Genomic DNA, 20,875 nt, shown 5'->3' with positions numbered 1-20,875 from the left:
GTTTTTGCACTGAGCAATTTCTTCTATGTGCCCGTAGCAAGGAGTGGTGGCTCAAGCACACAGTTTTCTATGAGACCATTACAGCATGTATGGGGGCAGGCAGTCTGTTCCGACCTCAATCTCTTTAAGTGATTTCGCTTTGTATTTCTTTGGTCTATGCTCATATCACTTTCAAACTGGCCTTTGATCTACTGATTAGAAAGTCTAATCAGAGAATTTACCTTTGAAAGTTGTTTATGAACTTAACTATAAACATCTAAGAGTTTATCAATCAGTCTTAACTGTTCACTTCTAACTCAAAGATATGTTCTCATCACACACGACCTTGTTCCCAAGATAGAACAGCAACAGCTTAAATGTCACAGTGGAAAGGGAGAACCATCTAATCAAGCAGTTAAAAATATCTGTAATAAACCCAAAAGCGCAGATAAAGCTCAAGCAAGGCTACTACTAAATCCAAGCTCAGATCCTGGGATTAACCACCAAGGTCCCCGCCCTGCTTCTGCAATCACTGGACTGTAACTCCAGGGCCTTGCACAATCTAGGCTAGCACTCTGCCACCGAGATAAGTCCCCAGTCCAATGGTGTCTCTATCCAATCTAAAGCTCTTGGGGTGAGAGGTTTGGGTCTATGTGGTCTAGACCATAAAATATCAAGCTTAAATATAAAGTTTTATCAAAGGTATTTGTTCTTTGAAACATTTTGATCTTTGTGTAACTAATGAACACAAGTTCATTTGTTAAGTAGCCAAAAAATGTATAAGAAATAACTGATGGAACCCCTTATGTTATTAGCTGACACTGGCACACATTGGGTTTCGATTCCCAGTAAGAGGGTTGTTTCTACAGATGGGATTTATTGTCCTATCATATCAGAGTTTATTATGCATATAGATATTTTTTCTTTGAACACTCCAATAGTTCACATGTAGTATTTTAGTATATTCAAATGATAAATATGTCCATCCTTTACTTTTCTGGGCATACAGATGCATATAGAATTGGCCAAAAATGGAGGTGACTTATGGGAATATTTATGTGAAGTGAAGGTTGGAAACTTCAGACACTGAGGCTATTCACTTAACAGTTATTTACTCATATTACTCATACTGGAGTGTCTGGGAGTGAGGATGCTCTATTCAGGTAGGTGCCTAGGAGAGAGTTTTGGGACTTCTGAGCTGCTCAGCTTGGGTGCTGGGAACCAAAGTTTGGTCCTTCAGAAGAGCAGCAACTTTGGGTAACCACTGAACGGTTGCCCCAGCCCTGCCCCCATCCCTTGTTCTTAAAACAGTTCCTTGGCGTTTGAAGCTAATTCGGAGACTAGTGTTCCTTGTTTCACATGCTGGTAGATGTGAATAAGAGCCACATAAGATGCTTATATGTAGATTCTGTCACAGAATCTAGTATTTGAATGCATTTATCATATGGTCTTTGACATCATGATAGTTAGGTAATACTTAGAATCTCCAAACAGTCACTTGATACTTTGTTTTTAGATACAGTTGACTATTAAATGGGGCTTTCCTGTATCTCATCCCCAAACTTCTATGCTATCTGCACAACAGGACTATTGCCTAAGACATCAAATCATTATCTATTTTTTCCCCTATTTTCTCTCACTTTAGCAATAGACCCTGAAAGATATAGGGGAATCCACTAGTTCTTTAGACAAATGTAATGATGTACTTTTTCCCCCCTGGAATGTACACAACCCTGCTTATTGGATGAAATTAAAAAAAAAAAACAGACAGAACAAAATTACAAACACCTGACAGGCGCCCTACAGAAAACGTAGTAATGAAAATGGGGGAGTTTGCATTTCAGAAACTCACAATAATGCTTTGAACTTGTGCGTGACAGAGAGACCACTGGGAAATAGCTAGCTGGGCTGGAACTCACCCCACCTGCCTCTCCCTCTGACAGTGAATGGAGTGCATGGAGCCAGTGCACGGAGAGAGACAGGCAGGGGTGGGCTCTGGTGTGGTTGAACTTCAAGTCATGAGTAATCTAGACCGGAAACCTGGCTGTCAGGGCTGTACCTTTGTCTATCTGTGACACGTCATGTGTGTGTAGGATAAAAGGATGAGACATATGGCAGCTCTGGGCTTCAAGAAGTTCTGGGATTTGACCTTAGGGCTGAGTAAAGCACTCCGTTTTTCTTCTTAGAAGTTCCATTTGTGGGTGGCAATGGTTTCCATGAAAGTATCATTTCCTGTTAATTTTTTTTTTCCTGAGTACACTAACTCACTGGGACTGAATGAATGAAGTACGCTCTAGGGTGAAGTCCCTTGGAAATAGAGCATTAGGTGATGAACACCAATGCCACTTATTGCAAACTTGTCCCTTTGACCTCGGTTCTCATGTTAAGAGACATGTGACACTCCAATCTGTAGGGCCTATCTGTAGGGCCCCCAGGGGAGCATGTGCTGGACAAATAAACTGGAGGAAGAGGAGAGGCCCGGGTGTTTGAGGGAGATGGTGTCAGGAGCTTCTCTTTGTTTTCTTGACCTTCTTTCCTTTAGTCAGGTTATATTTTTAATTGGTGCTAAAGCTATATAACTTGAAGACAAATTCTGCATTTGCCATTCTGCATGCTTTCCTACTGGCTTGCCGCAGAGACTTCTTTCTGTACCATCTACATATCTCCAGGCACACCTCTTCACCGCTCTGTCTCTAGCATTCTTTATGACGGCTTTTATACCCAGATGGACTGACCACTTCAGAAGGTGTCTGAACAGTAAATATTGGCACAAAGCATATTACTAAAATAGTAGGCTTATAGTTGTGATAGGTGATGTGGCAATATACTACAAATCTGATGTACATTTAAAAATGCTTAATTATAATATCAGGGCTAAAGAGATGGCACAGCAGTTAACAGTGCTTACAACTCCTTCAGAGGGTTCAGTACAGTTCTCAGCACCCATGGCTGGTGGCTGACAACCTATCTGGACATCCATCTCGAGGGAACCTGATGCTCTGGCATCAGCCTCTATGAGTATTTATTTGCGAGCATGCACGGAAACACACAACACACACACACACACACAGAGCAAACATATTTTTAAAACACAACTTTGAAAGCAGCACATCAACATAAGCATAACAGGCTAAGTGAAATGCTTTCTTTCCTATCTTGCCTTTAGTCCATGGTGAGGTGGCTATCCAACATTCCTTTCCCAAGGTACTGTAGCCCACGCATCCTTGGAGGAGGTAACTGTAAACTTTAATTAGGTCTGCAGAAGTCTACATGTAAGTTAAATGGGGAGCTAACTTACCAAGTCTGCTAAGGGCCTCTACTTTTGCTTGAGTTTTTGGTATCTACCCTCTTGACTCAGAAGGCTCTGGGAGTATCTGTCACACATGAGCAGACACGGAAACCCATACAGCATGAACTGACTGGCATTGGTTGGATACTTATTTGCTCACTTGGCTCCTGACATGAGAATTCTCTTCAGGGAATAGAACTGGTGGCCCTTCTTGGACCCACACCTGGGACTAGGGGAGGCTGAGTTTCCAAAGCCTTTTTTATACCTCTTACCACACTAGCTGATCAGAACACCCTTGAGCCTATGAATCAGAGACAGGGACACTCTAGGACTGGTCTGGTACATGTCTGGTACATGTCTGGTACATGAAATGGGAGACAGTGTTAGAAGACCTTTCCTATGCTCCGGAAGAGCCAGTGCTGGCCCTGACTGACCACCTGCATCCTGCCTTAGCCTCCTCCCAATGAATGCAAGAAATGTCAGTCAGTCACCCTACGCCTTCAAAAAAGGTCAGTCACAGTCACTCCACTCCTCCAGAGTGCCACTGCTTCAGCTTCTGAGATACCTCTGCAAGCTACAATAGGAACTAAATCAAACATATCGAAGGAGATACATTCCTATGTATCTCCCTGGTGGGTGATTCCATTAAGTAAGCAGTATTTACTAAGAGAGAAACATGGCTGGAGAATTCTTAAATACTATTATAGTCTGCCATGTATGGTACATCAAAACTTTGAACTGAAAATACTGTTTTCAAATTCCCTTCCCACTAAAAGGAGAACACACAGAAATGAAGACAGCTGATAGTCACAAAGTTTACAGTTCAAGTTAGAAAACACAGACACACTTGACCTCTGGTCAAGAGTGCCTTCATCAATCAGTTGTGGGTCCTCTGGCTATAGCAATATATGTGATAAAAAAAAGTTGGAAGACTGCGATCGAATGTACTTGTTAATAAGGAGATAAAATCATATGAATCAATTAAACTCTACCCCTTAAATTGCTGTATTTAAGTCTGATGGTTCCCCTCAGTGTGTAGGTACTCTATGCTATATATAGCCCCTATGAACACAGTCTGTGAGAGGTCTGATACTTTTTGCAGACAGAGCATGAATGACTCACAAGAGCATCAAGTAGGTCTTCCTATCATTCATTGGGTAGCCACTAACTAATCTTATATCCTTACTGAGGTGTGTGGTGATGAATGGCAAGAGAGATTATGAAGAGGTGCTCTGGGCTAGCCTTGTCTAAGGAAATACTAAACCTTTCAAGGCCAAGTAGCAGAAAGTTCTGTGAATGATCCACATTACAGAGAACGATCCTGTGTGGCTCAGATCCATCTCTGGATTCAGCAACAGGTTATTGGTGTGCATATGCGCCAGACTCACTTCCTTGGAGGAGAGACCCAACTGAGTCTAGACTGATGCTTCCAGGGTTGAGCAATAGTTGTAGCAAGTCAGGGCAGACAGTGGCAGGGAAGTTGGTGGCACTTGGGGAGAATGTGTACTGGGGAGTCAATCCTGCAACTTCCAGACATTTAGTGCTCACTCCCAGGTCTAGGGCACTAGACCAGAAGAAGCCCAATGGCTAAAAAGAAAATATGACCATCCTGCCCCTGACTCAATCATCAGCTATGAAATATTCATGTTATCTTGTCTCCTTCTTAATGATGATGGATTTAGAATGAGCCATCCATCACTTGGAAGAGATCTGACCAGGATGTGAAATGGACTTGGGTGAAAATGAAACAGTTTGTGCAGAAACAGAATCACTGAATTTGAACTCATCAGCACCATGAACTCAACAACTGACTTGGCCAGTTTTCCTGTGGGAGGGTGCAAAGAATCATGGGATTGCATTAGTGTTTCAGTGACAACTACCAATGCTTCTGAGTATACTCCTCGTGAGTCATCTTTAGGAACTGAATTACTCTCAAAAGGGTAAGTTTCTATGTGGCTTCTAGAAAAATTTACACTCCCTACAGAAAACACTCATTGCCAAGATTCAAAACTGTATCTTCGGAGATGGCAGCTCAAATACTATGCTCATTAAGAATAGCTTTGCTTAGCTTGATGATATGTGGAAGACATCTCAGTGGATACATTCATGAACCCAAACCCAAAACAACTTAAGAAGAACAAGGGATTGTTTCCCTTAAATTTTCCCTGTGATTAGCCATCAAGAGCTATCTTTATGCTGACTTTGGAGTGGTAGATAAAATATACCTTATAAAATACTTGTGTAGAACCTCAAAGGTTCTTGGTACCAAAAACTTGAAGTTATAGTGGATATTTTCAGGTAGGTACATTAACCGAGTCCTTAGCAGATTCCCCAGAAGGGATCTCTAATTCATCTTTATGCCCCTGGTGTCTAGGATGAGGGCTGGGCACACAGGAATCAGCAGTATCTGGTTGAATGGATGAATACAGAGGAAGAAACTGAAGATAGTGCCCCATTCACACATGACCATCAGCTGAACTATGGGATAGCAGGCAATGCAGGCAAGAGCAGAGCCTCTAAGACTGCAAAAGACACTGTAGCCTTTTGTGATATGTGAAATATCTTGGGAAAATACATTATTGCTACAAACTGTCTTCACTTTTTGTCATATATAGATAAAAAGAACAGTTCTCCAGGCTGGGGCCAGAAACACACAGGAAGATGTGGCCAGCAAACCGAAATTCCACTGGAGAAAAATGTCTAAACATGGCAAATATGTTAGAAGACGTTTCCCATGGTCACAGGGCTCTAAAGGACATTTCCCTATTTTCTGAAACAGAACTTATTTCCTTTAAAGTATAACAGAGACTTGCCTGTTTTCTACCATTGGATATTATTTCTTTACTTCTTTTTCTGTGATGGGGACTGAACCTATGGTCTTGTACGTGCTAAGATGTGCTCCGTTGAAGAGGTGTTTCCCAACCCCTCTCTTCTCTGTGTTCTTTTTACGATGCCCTGCTCACACCTATTACTGTTCTTTTTCTCTTCTTCTTTGCTCTATAGCCACACAAGTCTCTTATATGGCAGCTGTTACTGTCACCAAAAATGATGATGTTTCTGATGTTTCCAGAGAGGCAAAACCCACACAGTATTCTGATTGCCACACATGGAAGGATATGTCAAAAGGTTATCTTAAAATTAATTTGGAGGCAGGGTCTCATTTAGCCCAAGGCTGGCCTCAGACTTGCTGTGTAGTTAAGTATGACTTTGAAGTTCTGACCATTCTGCCTCTAATCCACTACTCCTGAAACAGGTGTAGGCTGGGATTACAGGTGTGTGCTGGGAACACAGACTCTATCTTCACTGGTGCTGAACGTTTCCCCCTCCATTCTGTGGTTAATAAAGGAAGACTTTAGGAATATGTTTTAATATTAAAAAACCTGTCATATAAAATATTAGTAACTGGGTCTTCTATATGAAAAATGTTAACACCACCCTCATTAAAGATTATTGACCAAGGCCCACACGGGCATGTTACACAGATAAAGTCTGTAAGTGGAAGGTCCTGACTTGGGAACAAGCATCCACGTGTCATATTAAACAAGTCCTGTGTGGAAGCATCTAGACCCCTGGGTGCATTGCAGTGCGACTTTGATCATGGCCTCGAAATCCAGGGCCTCTGAAGCTATTGCTGGAGGGTCCTCACACTAAGACAAGACTGGTCCTTGCATGTGTACTCTGAAACACCCTCAGTTACCCCAGCATGACTGATTCAGTTAGATAGTTTCTTCCCAAGCCACATATCACAAGCTCATCACAAACAACTCCCCCGCCCCTCCCCATGTTTTCAAATGCCATATAAATAAAATCACTTAGATGGCTTTTAAAAATGGTGTCCACAACTATAATGTGGTTGAAATATGATAATATAGTAATGTATAATGTAAGGAAATAAGGGGCTTAGGAATGCTTGATATTGCAAACTAAAGGGGAAGACCAGCCACTTCCCCTTATAGATGGCTCATCACCCATGTCCTCTGTCCTTAGGGGACTGAGTTTTCCTGCCACAGGATTGGAATTCTCTTCACACATTCATGATGGGGGTGCAGGGCTAGCCTATCCACTGGGGTAGGAATCAAGACAGGGGCTTTCTTCGTGCACCTGACAGCAAGGCTTCTCTTTCCCAGGCTAGTCCCGGCTTCTGTCTTCCACCTGTGGGAGAATCCCAAGGCTCATTTTTTTCATTTTACTCTGAGATAGGAGGGCTAGCCTCAGCTCATCTTCCACTAACATATTATACTCTGTTGTAATTGAAAGTATATGAGATTCTCATGTATGTCCCCTAAAAATGACTTGTTCTTACATACACTAAGGGGTAAGGTAAAAGGATAAGGCAGCTTTCCCCACCCCCATTTATTTTCTTTTCTCGATCTTTTTCCCTGGTGTTATTGTAAATATTGAAAAGTGCTTATTTATGAAGAATAGCTATGAGATTATGTTTGATCTGCAGCTGTGAAAGAAGGCAAAACTTAAAATAACACCTTAGACCTGAGGGGTCAAATGAGAGCCAGGAAGAAAGGAAGCAGGCAGGGTAAGCCATAGCTGCCCAGGAACTAGTTGTCTACGTGTGTGTGTGTGTGTGTGTGTGTGTGTTGTGAATACATACATGTGTGCACTTATGTGTGTGTATGGATGAGTGTGTATGCATGTGTGTGATGTGAATGCATGTGTGTGTGCATGTGTATGGTGTGAATACATGCATGTGTGTGTACATGCATGTGTGTGGTGTGAATGCATGCATACATTTTATAAATAAATATATATATATATATGGGGGGTGTATGTGAATGCATATGTGTGCATGCGTGCATGTGTGTGTATGTGTGTGTGCATGAATGTGGAGGCTAGAGGTCTATACGGGCAGGGTGTTTCCTCAATTGCTCATCACCATATTTGAGGGACAGGGTCTCTCACTGATTTGGCTGGCCTGACTGATTCTGGCCTTTGGGCTCCAGAATCTCGGCCTGAGGTTCTCCAGTGCTGGGATCATGCATCCACGCCCCTATGCTCAGCTTTGTTTGTGGATGCTGCAGGTTCGAGCTAATGTTTTCAAACTCACATGATAAGCTCTTTACTCCACATATCTCCACACCCCAGGCTTGCACCACACTGAACTTTCCAGTACAGTACAGTACACAGGAGTCCCTTACTGACCATGCCATGAGCTGAACAAAGCTGTAAAAGGCACCTGGAGGGACTGCTGTGGTTAGGACTTCTGCAGGAAGCACCGAGGACTGCGCTCACCTAAGGAGTCCGGTCAGAAAGAATGCCATGGAGAACCTGTCTTTGAAAGACCCTGTCTCCATCCATAGGACGCTCCCCTTTCAGAGCATCTCTGGGTAAGCATGGAGCCATAACACCAGGGCTGTTCCTACAAGAAAACCAAGCACCAAAGCTGCTGGCCAAAGAACTTTAAAACTATGCTTTCCAAATGCTGACTGTATATGTTAAAGAAGGCTACATTTCCTACTGTATCAAAATATATAAAACTGGGGCCATATTATTAAAGCAAATATCCTAAATCATTTAGAATATTTGCAATGATATTTGTAGGAAGTGAGGCTGAGATTAAACAGGCAGCCCATGCATGAATGGTTTTGCTGATTCAGATCTCTAGGCATGGATGCTGAATCTAAGAAAAAAGTTTACATGTAAAAGCTAACTTAGGCAACATCAAGACAGGCTTTGTTATATAAACGGACAATAATCAATGTGTCTACTATCTTTTTTATCTTGACATCAGACTTATCTTAAAGCTTTCACGGGTTACAAGTTAACAACTCAAAAATGAAAAATGAATAAGAATATGTCAGTGTCCAAGAGATTAAAAAAGGATCCAAAGCAAATATTTTTATTTTTTAAATGATTAATTGGTTGATATGACAACTATAAAGAAATTTCAGAAAGATTTGTTCACGCAATATAGAATTTTTTTTCTTTTTTACAATTGTGTGGTGTTCCTCACAGTAATAAATTAAAGATTCAGGTCAAGAATTAAAAAAAAAAATTCCATGAAGATGAGCTCCTGCTGTTCTTAGCACAAGTCCCCAACTCTCCTCCTACCCTGCTTTTGCATTCACTACAAAGGTGTCTGGCCTGGGATCCCGGGCACAGTCGGGCTGCAGTATCTGTTTTCACAAAAGGACAGAATGTGTAACTCAGACTATTAGGAACTGGCTTTTAAGGCACCAATGGCCAAAACACCACCAAAGGTTAAATTCAGCGGGATGAAGAGGAGGTTGGTGTGAAGTACTGGATGTGGAGGTGCAGCTTTCTGCGTTGGTACCGCCCCTTGAGGGCGGGGAATGCGACTGTCAGTCAACTGCTTCTGGTCAACAGCTTCCAGCACAGTGAAGATCTTGAAACTCCATTTTAGCTCTTTGCCTGTGTGCGTGTGCGTGTGCGTGTGTGTGTGTGTGTGTGTGTGCGTGTGTGCATGTGTGTGTGGTTGCGCGCGCGCGCGTGTGTGTGAGAGAGTTTAATTTAGCCACTCAGTTTTGTATAAACCTCAAGTATAAAGGAAAACAAACAAACAAACAAACAAACCAGAGAGTAGATGTGAGAGACACCAGAGTCACGTCTGTGCCCCCCCCCCCCAGCTATGGTTGGTAGCTGTCTGGGCCTCTGTTCTCACTTTGCTTGTTTGTGGCACCCTAGTACCTCTACAGTGCAGTGGGCATTTAGAGGAGGTCACAACCAGCTCTCCCAACAACTCCCCAGGAAGTCCAGAAACACTCTGCTGTAAGAAATGACAAGATGATGCCAGAGACAGATGCTTTATCAAGGACAGCAGTTGCACTCTCTTTGTTTCCTTATTACTAAATGTCCCTATCAGTGGTTGGGTCTCTCTGAGGTGATCTGCATCCCATAATTACTTTTACTATAATCATTTGTACATTTCTTCATTGCCTGCCTATACCTTTTATTATGTAAGGCCCACGAGGAAATGGGCTGTCTTTGCACTGCCTCATTCCCAGGGCCCCAGCAGTATAGCTAGCTCCTAATATCCACTGCTGAGAAGAAGCAAGAGGACATGCAGCCACTGAATGAAGCGTGGGCTTTTTGATAATGTCTGCGGTCCCAGGATAAACCTCACTTAACAGATTCAGTCCACTGAGGCAAACCCCACAGCTGCACACAGTCAGTGTCCTTGTGAAGACGGAACTTTGAAAGGGGGGCACAGGGACAAGGAAGAATTTTTATCATGAGAAGAGTCATCTTACAAATAAGATTGTAACCGAGGTCCTCTGGCAGCTTTCTTAGTTCCCCCTCCCCTTTTATTGGAGACATGTTCAGGTAAACCCTGTCCATTTAAAAAATGTGCTAAAGTATACATAAAATAAAATCTACTCGAAGCATCTCTGATGGTGGCTCCGTGACATGAGACAGTCACTTTGCTCTGCAATTCTCAACACAGCCCACCTCCAGAACTTTTCCTCTTAATCGAAACCCACACCAATTAAACACCACCTCTGACTTTTCTTTCCCTTGACCTGTGCGTTTTAAGTGCTGGGAACTGAACCAGGGATTTATGCAGACATGATGGGAACACTCTATCCCTGAGCTACACCGCCAGCCCTGGTTTTATTGAGACTATGTCTCATGCAGCTCACACTGTCCCCTGACCTGAAACCAACCCTCTTGCTGTGTGGCCTTCTGGGTGCTGTGGTTTCAAACGGTCTATCGACAGTGCGTTTCATACTGTGTCTGGCTATGTGAACCTTATTCACCTCCCACCCTTCCTGTGTCTGGTTTTAAAATGGGATCCCTGGTTCTGCACCCAACCTGCCCCTATCTGCTCAGCTGACTTCTTAGCTCTGTGTCTTTACAGAACTAAATGAAACGCCCAGTTGATCAATTTCACCCATCACCTGCATGCAGGCTGCCCAGAACACCCTTTCTTAACTAGTGACACTCAGTTTACCTGAGGTTGTGGACAAGAAAGTTCTATGGAGACAATGGAGAAGAACTACCTCTTAAAAAAAAATATATATATATATATCTTTGAGAGCCTCTGGTTTGGCTCTGGGATGAAAGGCCTTGGGGTCCACCCTTTCCCAGGTGGCTTTCTACTCTGGAATGCTTTTGCCCCACAGCCTGGTTTTTTGTCACTGAGCTGAAATCGGAGTTTCTTTGTCAATCTCGAAGACCACCAGGATTTGAAGACAACTCTGATGCAAAACTTAGATGTCAGGAAGTCTCCATCTCCACGAGGACATGTGACATGGTTAAAATATTTAAAGATGAACTCGGACTTCTTGTTTTCTGTCATCTGGTACTGACAGCCGAACACATTCCCTCCCTCGTGCACGCTGGGTGAAGGCTGAGCTGCTGAACTTTACTCTCCTAAGTATGACTTGGCAGGGTTTCCTAACAGCCGGTCCCTACACAGACCACACGCCTCAGTCCCTTCAAATGTGCCAGGGAGCACGGGGCTTGTAGGATTCCATGCCTGGGGTTTAAACATGTCCAGCTGCATGCTTGCTTGAGTTGTGGGCTGTTTATTCTCTGTAATTTGTTCTCATCTAGAAAAGGCATGAGGTACTTCACAGAGCAATAATGAGTATTGAATAAAATGTTGCACATAAGGAGTCCGATAGAGGTTTTGATGAAAGGTGGGTCTCTTTCCCTAGGGCTATTATTTTAGGATTCATAATCTTAAATCAAAATTTGGTTTCAGTTTCTATTGAAACAGCTACTCAAATAATTCCATTGTGCACTTAAATATAGGTTTGAATGGTATGTTGGAAATATGCTTGGTTTTTGAATGAGATTAAGATATTTTAGAATATCAAAGGCATTTGCTCCCCTTTCTACAACACCGAATGAAGCCAGACTGAATTTCTCTGATTTTTTTTCCATTTAATTTTTGACTGTTGGCTCATGATAATCATTTTTGCAAACTGAGACCTTTTATTGTAAGAGTACAGTGCTTATGCGCCAGCGCTGTGTGAACAGTGACCACCACCAGAGGAGTCTGATATCCCCGATGGGCAGCACGCCTTCTCCCCAGGTAGACATGGGTCACCCCAGCTGCAGGCTTTGTCGACACACTATGAGCAAGACATTCATCCTCTTTTATGCTTGATATGCCCCATCTCTATGATGGAAATCTAAACTATATCCCACTCCTAGTATAGTATTATATGATGACACTAAACTATCTTTTTATTTTTGGTTGAACCTAGGACCTCAAACATGCGAGGCAAGTGTTCTTCCAGAGAGCCCCAGCCTCAGCCTTTGACACTGTTTTAATTTTAGTCAAAGCTACAAAATGTAAATATTTCCACAAGCTACATTATTTATTTATTATTTCTAGATTCCTGTGCTTAGAGACAATGACTATTCATGGACATTTCTTTGAACTAATCTTGTTTAACAAATAAATGTCTGCAGCTCAACTTTGAAGAGTTCACTTCTCACGTAATTCCTGCATATGCTTCAAAAGTTAGCAGGGACTGTCCACTTATGCTTAACAAACTGACATAAACTTCCAACAAGTAACTCAATTCCCCATCCAGGGGCAGGGCACACAATAGAATTCTCCTCCCTTCCAGGGGCAGGGCACACAATAGAATTCTTCTCCCTTCCAGGGGCAGGGCACACAATAGAATTCTTCTTCCTTCCAGGGGCAGAGCACACAACGGACTTCATCTTTACCTTTACTCATTTCTTAGGTCTCCCTTTTTAAACCTCTGTCCACGTTCATGTTTCAAGGGTCTGAAGAGCCCAGAAAAGAACACGAGCAATAGGAATCTTTTCAAGCAATGCCCTTGTCCGTCCTGAACCCATGGAACAAAAGCTGTTTTATGGCCCCAGTGTTTACTGTGGAACAGCAGTGGCACATACAGACGTTTGGATTGATGGGACAGGCACGACTTGACACCAGGAAAATACGCATAGGAAAACAAAGGTCAACTTCTCTGATATCTTTGCTTACTCACAAGCCCTTCTGTGCTCCAAGGAGGAAGCTAAGTTCCATATTTCCATAAGTTCTTATAGCTACCAATGCTATGTAAACCATGCTTTGGTGGAGCAAAAAAGGCCTAAATGTACTGTTAGGAGACCAAGTTTCTCATCCTTGTATAGCCGGGAGCAAGCCAGTCCAAGACTCTAGGGTTTTATTATAACATGGAGATTTAGAAGTTTAGAGAAGTTTGAAATCTGGCTTTGCAGGATAACCCTGGGCATATTCCTCAGCATCTCTGATGGTCCCTTCAGGGACATTTGTGCTTTCAGAGAGAGAATTCACATCAAATGCTGTGCATGGCGCTTGGCACTTGACAAGTGCTTCAAGCTGGGTGATGGCCTGAGTTACATCTGTGCTGTCCGTGTGTCCTACCATCCTTGGGGCCCTTCCTTGATCATTGAAAGCACTTTCCCGGGAAGGCAGCTGCCAAAATGGAGAAAAGACTGCTCTAAATGGGACCTAGGCTTGCGTACTTTGCTAATTTATGTGAGTTGGGCAAGGCACTTTGTTGAGTGATTCTAGCTCCTGTTAACAATTTATAATGTAACGTGTGTCACATAAACATGTTAATCTAGGGCGGGAGAGAGAGCTCAGTGGGAAAAGTGCTTGACACATGAGCAAGGGGACATCAGTTGGGATCTCCAGCACGCATATAAAAGCCCAAGTGCACTGTGCTTTCATTACAGCCCCAGTGCTGGGAGGTGGTGGGGGAGGGGAGGGGAGGGGCCGGGGGAGGGAGGACGCTTGGGACTTGTTGACCAGCCAATCTAGCTAAAAGAGAGGTCCAGGTTCAATGACAGTCACGGTACTAAAAAAAGAAAAAAAAAAAAAAGAATAAGGTGGAGAGCGATTTGGGTAGGTATTTACTGTCGACCTCTGGCCTCAACATATATATGCACATGTACACATACATGAACATGCACTCACACCACACTTTACAGGCATGGCATGATTGTGGTAATTTGCTCTTTGGACTTACTGACTTACGTCTGACTGATTTAGCTGAAACTGTTCTTCATCTGATGCGCCAATGACTACAGGGCACTGAGTGACATCCCACAGTGATCAATTTAGCGATACTGCTTTTAGAAACACCCCATGGAGAACAGTGGTGAACGCCTGCACTTGATACAGGAAGCTTAGCCACATGCGCTCTGCGGGCCCGAGTTCTACAGAGCAGAGAATGGAGATAAGACCAGGAATCATGGAGCGTCAGATGTGATGCTGAGGCGTGACGGAGTCCAACGGCTACAACAGCTTATAGCTCTTCATAATCCCTTGTTAGGAAGTACCAGTCATGCGATCTGATCTAGTACAAATCAAAGTAAAAAAACATCTCCCGACAGGGAGACGTCGTGAGGGAGGGTTGCGGGGTCAGAAGGCCTCTCTGGATCTTGTCGGTAATTATTCATCACCAGAGCCCAGGGTTCCTTCTTCCCTCAATCCTTATCCTAGCGCCTCTCTGGTGGAGGAGCCACGTGATGGGGAGCGCATGCTCACCCCTTGAGGTTCCCACGCGTTTTCCACGGACACAGCTTCCTGCCTCCTGGGGCGCCTGTATTCCACTTGCTTTTCCGTGAGTGACCACAGCATGTTCTGCTCTGTGCTCCCAGCCAGTCACCCAACAGGACCAAAGCAGGCTTTTAAAGCTCACCCTACTGTTAAACGGTTCCCCTACTTAGATCTGTAACTGTAGCATCTCTTTAACAATATATATATTGTGTGTGTGTGTGTGGTATGTGTGGTGTGTGTGTGTGTGTGTGTGTGTGTATGCATGTGTTAGATCTTCGGACCTGGTTGCAAGTACCTTTACTTGCTAAGCCACCTTGAGGCTGACCCTAAGATCCTTTCTAAGCTATACGTGCTGTTACAAATGTGTGTAACGCATTGAATTTGCAATGCTCTGGCTATGGCCCATCTGCTAAAGAAAGGCTTCATCTCCAGCTTGCTGCTGTTGGGTGATGATAGGAACCTTCAAGAGGCAAATTTACACTGGAGAACTGAGCCTCGGAGAGGTGACCTTGAAGGTGATACTGTGACCTGTTCTCTCCTGGCCTCTCTTTAGCTCCTAGGCTGCCATGAGAGGGCGAGGCCTCTTCTGCCCTGTACTCCCGTCATGATGTACGATGCTGGGATGCTGATACAGACCCCAAAGCAAGGGACCAACCAAGCATGGACTGAAACCCCACCTGAGCCAAGACGAAGGTTGTTCCCCATGAAGCTGATTATCTTAGGTGTTCGGTCACGTGGCAGAAAGTTGACTGAGACAGGCTTTAAGGTCAAATGCAGCCTTTGCTACCCATTAACGCTATGACCAAACCTAAACTTTCATTTCTTCAGGTGTGGAAGTGACAAGAGAGTTCATGTTGTAGGTTTAAGTGAAAAATCATGTAAGGTAGCAGGCTTTATATGAATTCCTCTTTCATTTGACCACACTCTTGTTTCTAGCATTTAATTAACTCATATGAATATGGATTCCTTTGCGCATGTGTGTGATACACACATGCACAGGTGTGTGTGTGCATGTGGAAGCCAGATGTCCATGTCAGATGTACTCAACTGCTTTTCACTGTATGTATGAATGTATGTATGTATATATGTATGTATGTATATATGTATGTATGCATGTATATGTGCGTTAAGTATGTATATATTTGTATGTGTGTATGTGCATGTGGGTTGTGTATATGTGCAGTGTATGTGTATGTGGGGTGTGTGTGTGTATACACATGTAGGGCTCAGATGTTGGTATCTGATGTCTTCTTTAACCATACTCTCTCTTATTCCTTTGAGGCAAAGTCTCTCATTGAGTTTGAACTTCCAAGGTATCTATTAGACCAGACAGACAGCGAGTTCCAGGTTCTGCCTGTCTCTGCTGGGGTTCCAGATCTCTGCTGCCACACTCAGCTTTCTACATGGACTGCTGGAAATCTAAACCCAGGTTTTAGTACTTGTGTAGCAGGCAGTTTCCTAAGTGAGCCAGTCTATAGTCCCTTCCCCTATGCTTTGAGCCTTGCTAAGCTCAGAGCTTGAGTGTCTGGCTAGCCTGGTAAGACCCTGAGATCTTCCTGCCTCCACCTTTCCGTGGCTGGGATGATGGAGTTCTGCATCTGCCTTTTCTCTGGGCTCTGGCAGACTGAGCACAGGTGCTCAAGCGTGCTCAGCCAAGTGTCCTGTTGACAAAGCCATCTCCCGAGTCCCCTGCCTTCGCCTTTTGAATATTCTCCAGGTTGGTCCGCACCTTACCACGTCCCAGTCTCCCCCATATCCTGCAGAGATAGAGATATGCCCCTGGCTACTTTGGGTATAGAAATCTTACCGTGGGTAAGGTAAGAATTTGGGTAAGAATCTTACCTTGGGGCTTATTTGCCATGCAGTGATATTTGCGTAGGGGGTTTCGTGTTCTTAGGACATGTCCTGATGATTTCATACCTCCTTACTAAGTCACTGACCTCTAATGACCTCTATCATCCTCCACAACTGGAATAAACTGAAACTTATATGATCCTGGAAGTTACTGTCTCTTCCATTTCTGGTAAATGCAGCCACAGTTTCTTGGGACCCCCCCCAACCCCCCCAAACACACACACACACATACACACACACACACACAAACACTGGTTACTTCTCTAGCACTCAGGCAGAAGTGCAAGACGATCCAGATTTGGATGCAGAAAACACTTGCTCTGTTTGGAACAGCCGTGATGGAGAAAAGCCCTACCCATCACTGAGCCCTTGGACACTGGCTGAGTTCACTCGTGGCAGCTAGTCTGCCCTTCCTTGAAAACCTCCAGCTGGGAATAGCACACAAGATGAACTATGTATCCACACAGCTCCATGCCAGAAGCCTGACAACCAACATACTCTGGGGAATATGACTTTAAATTCAAAAACAACCCCCACCCAAAGGCTCATCAAAACTCGAAAGAGTATAGGATCTGAAGCTCTAAGTAGGACAACGCACCAGGCCCCTCAGGACTCTCCCGACAGGCTAAGCTGCTCAGAACTAGAGCTGCCATGTCTTCAGGTGCTATGTACAAAAAGTCTGCTCAAGGCTCTCACCAGGAGGTGTGAATTATTTGAAAAAAAAAAAAAGAAACTGTACTGGATTAAAGTGATTACATAACTTACTTTCCCTAAAGAATCTGTAGGTATTTTCATTAATCAAGCCTCGCTGCAGGCGCCCCTGAAGCAGCTGCCTCTGAAGCCAGCAAAGGAAAGGTCTGTTCTCTCTTGATTTTCTGAGAGATCTCTCATGCGTGTGTGTGTGTGTGTGTGTACAATGTGTATGTGTGAATACGAGTGCATGCGTGTCACGATGCACATATGCGGGAATCAATTCTCTCCTTCACTCACTTCTGGGAATCATATTCAGGCTCGTGTGGCAAATGCTTTTTACCTGTAGAGCCATCTCACCAGCTGATTTCCTGATTTCTTAAAGATAAAACAAAACCGCACACAAAACAAACAAATAAACAAACCGGCCAACCACAACTCCGTCTGTCCTTCTACCTTGCTCCTTCATTCAGTTCACCTAAGCCCTGCACTGTACTTTGAAAACATTTCCCCCTACCAGGAAATCTAGACTCCTCCACGCTGACAGTTAGAATCAGTCACCAAGGAGCTCAAACTAAGTGTACAAGCAAAATAGTGTCTTAACCAGTGAAGGGGTGGAGTCTGATGGTTTTCTACCCAGCATGCCGTGCGATGGCTTGCAGTCTTTGTTTTTGGGAGCGGGTGGAGGGTCAACATCACTCTGGGGCCCCCAGCGCTTTTTTGTCTTCAGCACTCAGGGAAGGGCAGACTGTGAAAAAGGAGTGTTTGGCAGTTTGAACCTCTGCACGGGGGGCTGGCCACTCTGCTGTGTATTCCAGGAGGGAGAACTGACAAAAGCCTACCCACCCCTCCCGCACCGAGCCCGACAGAACCAAGATACTTTCTAGTGAGAAACACAGGCTCTAAAATGGGTCAAGTGATGGATAGGGGAAATGCCGACGGCCTCCTACATTTGTCTGAATATAGTCCCAGCAGATGGCACTGAATAATAGAAATCCTTCAAGGCCGAGCTGTGATAGGGATGAAGCAGAACACCCTTACCTCAGTGGCTTTGGGTTATGTCCACTGCGGCCGGGAAGGTGAGTAAGGCTCTGAGATAGCATTTCCTTAAAAGTAGCTCTTCGAAAGGCCAGTTAAAACACAGTGGGTGATTCTGGCTACAGGAAATCGTACTCTCTTTCTGGTAGAACGTTACTGAGGTTGAATGTCAGATGGAACGCACCTATATCTAACTGCCGTGTCTGAAAAATGAAAACGTCTAGCTTATCAGATATTTCAATAAAAAGATGGGGGGTTGAGATGGTTCAGCGGGTAAAGGCACTGGGTGCAGATGACCCGAGTTCAGCCCCTAGATCCTAGATAGTAGAAGGAGAGAACCAACTCCTGCAAGTTGTCTTTTGAGCTCCATATACATGCTGGTGAGTGCACGCGCACACATGCCCTAAATAAATAAATGTAACTGGAAATGGGATATATACATGATGGACACACTATCAACCAATTTCTTAGGGCCGAATATCTGTTGAGTGAGCTCACTCTTAAGAGGACTTACAGAGGTGTGAAGGGTGAAGGCCATGACCATGAATTGGCATGTTTTGGAGACACAATTATTTGTTCACACCGTGTTGGAAACATCGCATGACTTTGGTTTTGAAGGCACTGTCTGGGGGCTCCAGAGAGTCCTAATATTTAGGCTGTAATTTTTTTCTCCCAGACATCTCCCAAACCAGAATGAACTCGTTTATCCTATATGAACTATAATGCAGAGCCAGAGAGAGTGGCATCTCTTTACAGTTGAGGGGAGTCTGTGCACCCCTGTGGGGCTCTAGGCTTCCGTAGTTCTCCGTAACAACATATTGGGGTAGGTACACTAGATGCATATGACCAATGAAGCTACCAAGCTACTGCTCTGGAAAGAACTCAGAGCCTAAGAAATTACTTTCTGTGGGAACCTTTCATGCCTTCCCACATTTCTTTCTGCCACGAGAGAGAAAGAGAGAGAGAGAGAGAGAGAGAGAGTTCTTTGGATGAGTTCTGTCATAGCGTGAAGGTGTTTTGACTTTTGTCTTTGGCTTTAAGTTATGTCTGTCATAGCGTGAAGGTGTTTTGACTTTTGTCTTTGGCTTTAAGTTACTCTCCAATGTAACATGCAAAGGCCAAGCCAGCTCTGGCCAGCTGTCATTGTTTCAGTTCAGGATCCTGTTAAAATGTTTCAAGTCTTTGCAGACTCTCCAACCTCAAATCCAACTGTCTAGTCTTCTTAGCTTCTGTTCCCGAGACTATTCTGCCTGAGATCCCTAATGTGGGCAACATTAAGATCAGTGCCCACCTACAGTCAGGCATACTCTGGGCCACACCCGTACACTGACCAATCCAATCACTGGCTCTCTTCCAGCTAGGCTCTATGTCCCTCCCCTCCCCTCTGCTGTACCTGTATACTAACGTGTAAAATATATTTGAGTTTGAAAATCCAAAACACTAAAAAAAAAAAAAAAAAAAAAAAAAAAAAAAAACCTGAAAGCACAGTTCTGTAACCATTTAGGTTATAGGAATTTTAGCCCTCACCTGTCTATTATTAAGACAAAATGTCTATAATGAAAAAAATTAGGTAACTACACACTAAGTTGTTTATTCTGCATCAGCTTCACACATTCCAGTCTTGTGACCAGGCTGAAGCTGATTCACTTGCATGTGATTTCTTTTTTATCGCTGCCTAGGCGTTCTGACAGTGGGAGATGCCAGTCTTTGAGTCTAAACAAGAAAAGTGCCCTCACACCCAGCTTACTAAGACTGCTAGCTAACTCTTTCTTAGATTTATTCTTTAGACATTATAGGTAATGTTCTCGGGTCATAAGGTTACCTAACTCTAACCCTAGTGAGGTCTAGAGTATGATTTCTAAACAGGACCTGGGGCTCATCTCAGTAGCTGGCCTCTCTGCCTATGCTCATCTTCCCAGTTGTGTGTCCTCCCTAGTTGGAGACACTCACACGGCTGCTTCTTCTCCCTTACAGGATTCGCATTTACGGTGACCCCTGCCTGATAGTTATGTTGTGAGATGTGACTTTTGAGCGTTCATTATTATCTAGAAGGCAGCACACTACCAATCAACAGAAGAGGAAGAGCTCTGCGGCCAACTGCCTGCTGTAAACCCACCAGGCCATTTATGAGCCGTGACACTTCAGTTAATGCAGGTAAATGTTGCTTAAGTTTTACCACCTATAAAGTGAGAAAGATGAACATTTTACCAGTCTCATAAAACCACAGTGAGGATCTAGTGGTATCTATTACACACACACACACACACACACACACACACACACACACACACACACAGACACACTATGTAATAGAGTCAAGCTATGTAAAATGAGAGAACATTTAGTATCATACGTGCTATGGAGTAAGTGGTTTATATTGTTGTTGTTGTTATTGTTTGTTGTTGTTGTTATTTATAATTTAATATATTGAGATTAAGTTATATCCAAAAATAACAATTATATCAGAAAATAACTTGATAAATTTGCTTGTTATATTTTTGTTTACTATGTATTTTTAGAGCTAAGCAGCTATTTCTTTAAAA

At 43.6% G+C, this 20,875-nt stretch overlaps 1 protein-coding gene across 9 annotated transcripts in view; it reads right to left on the bottom strand.

The window, feature by feature from the left end:
- Mbnl2 (muscleblind like splicing regulator 2) overlaps window positions 1-20,875 on the bottom strand; it is a 154,159-nt gene that overhangs the window by 2,938 nt on the left and 130,346 nt on the right. The window lies entirely within an intron of this gene.

This window comes from Mus caroli, chromosome 14 (genome assembly GCF_900094665.2).
Source record: "Mus caroli chromosome 14, CAROLI_EIJ_v1.1, whole genome shotgun sequence".
NCBI classification, from domain to species: Eukaryota; Metazoa; Chordata; class Mammalia; order Rodentia; family Muridae; genus Mus; species Mus caroli.
This window is presented reverse-complemented; position numbering and strand designations above follow the sequence as displayed.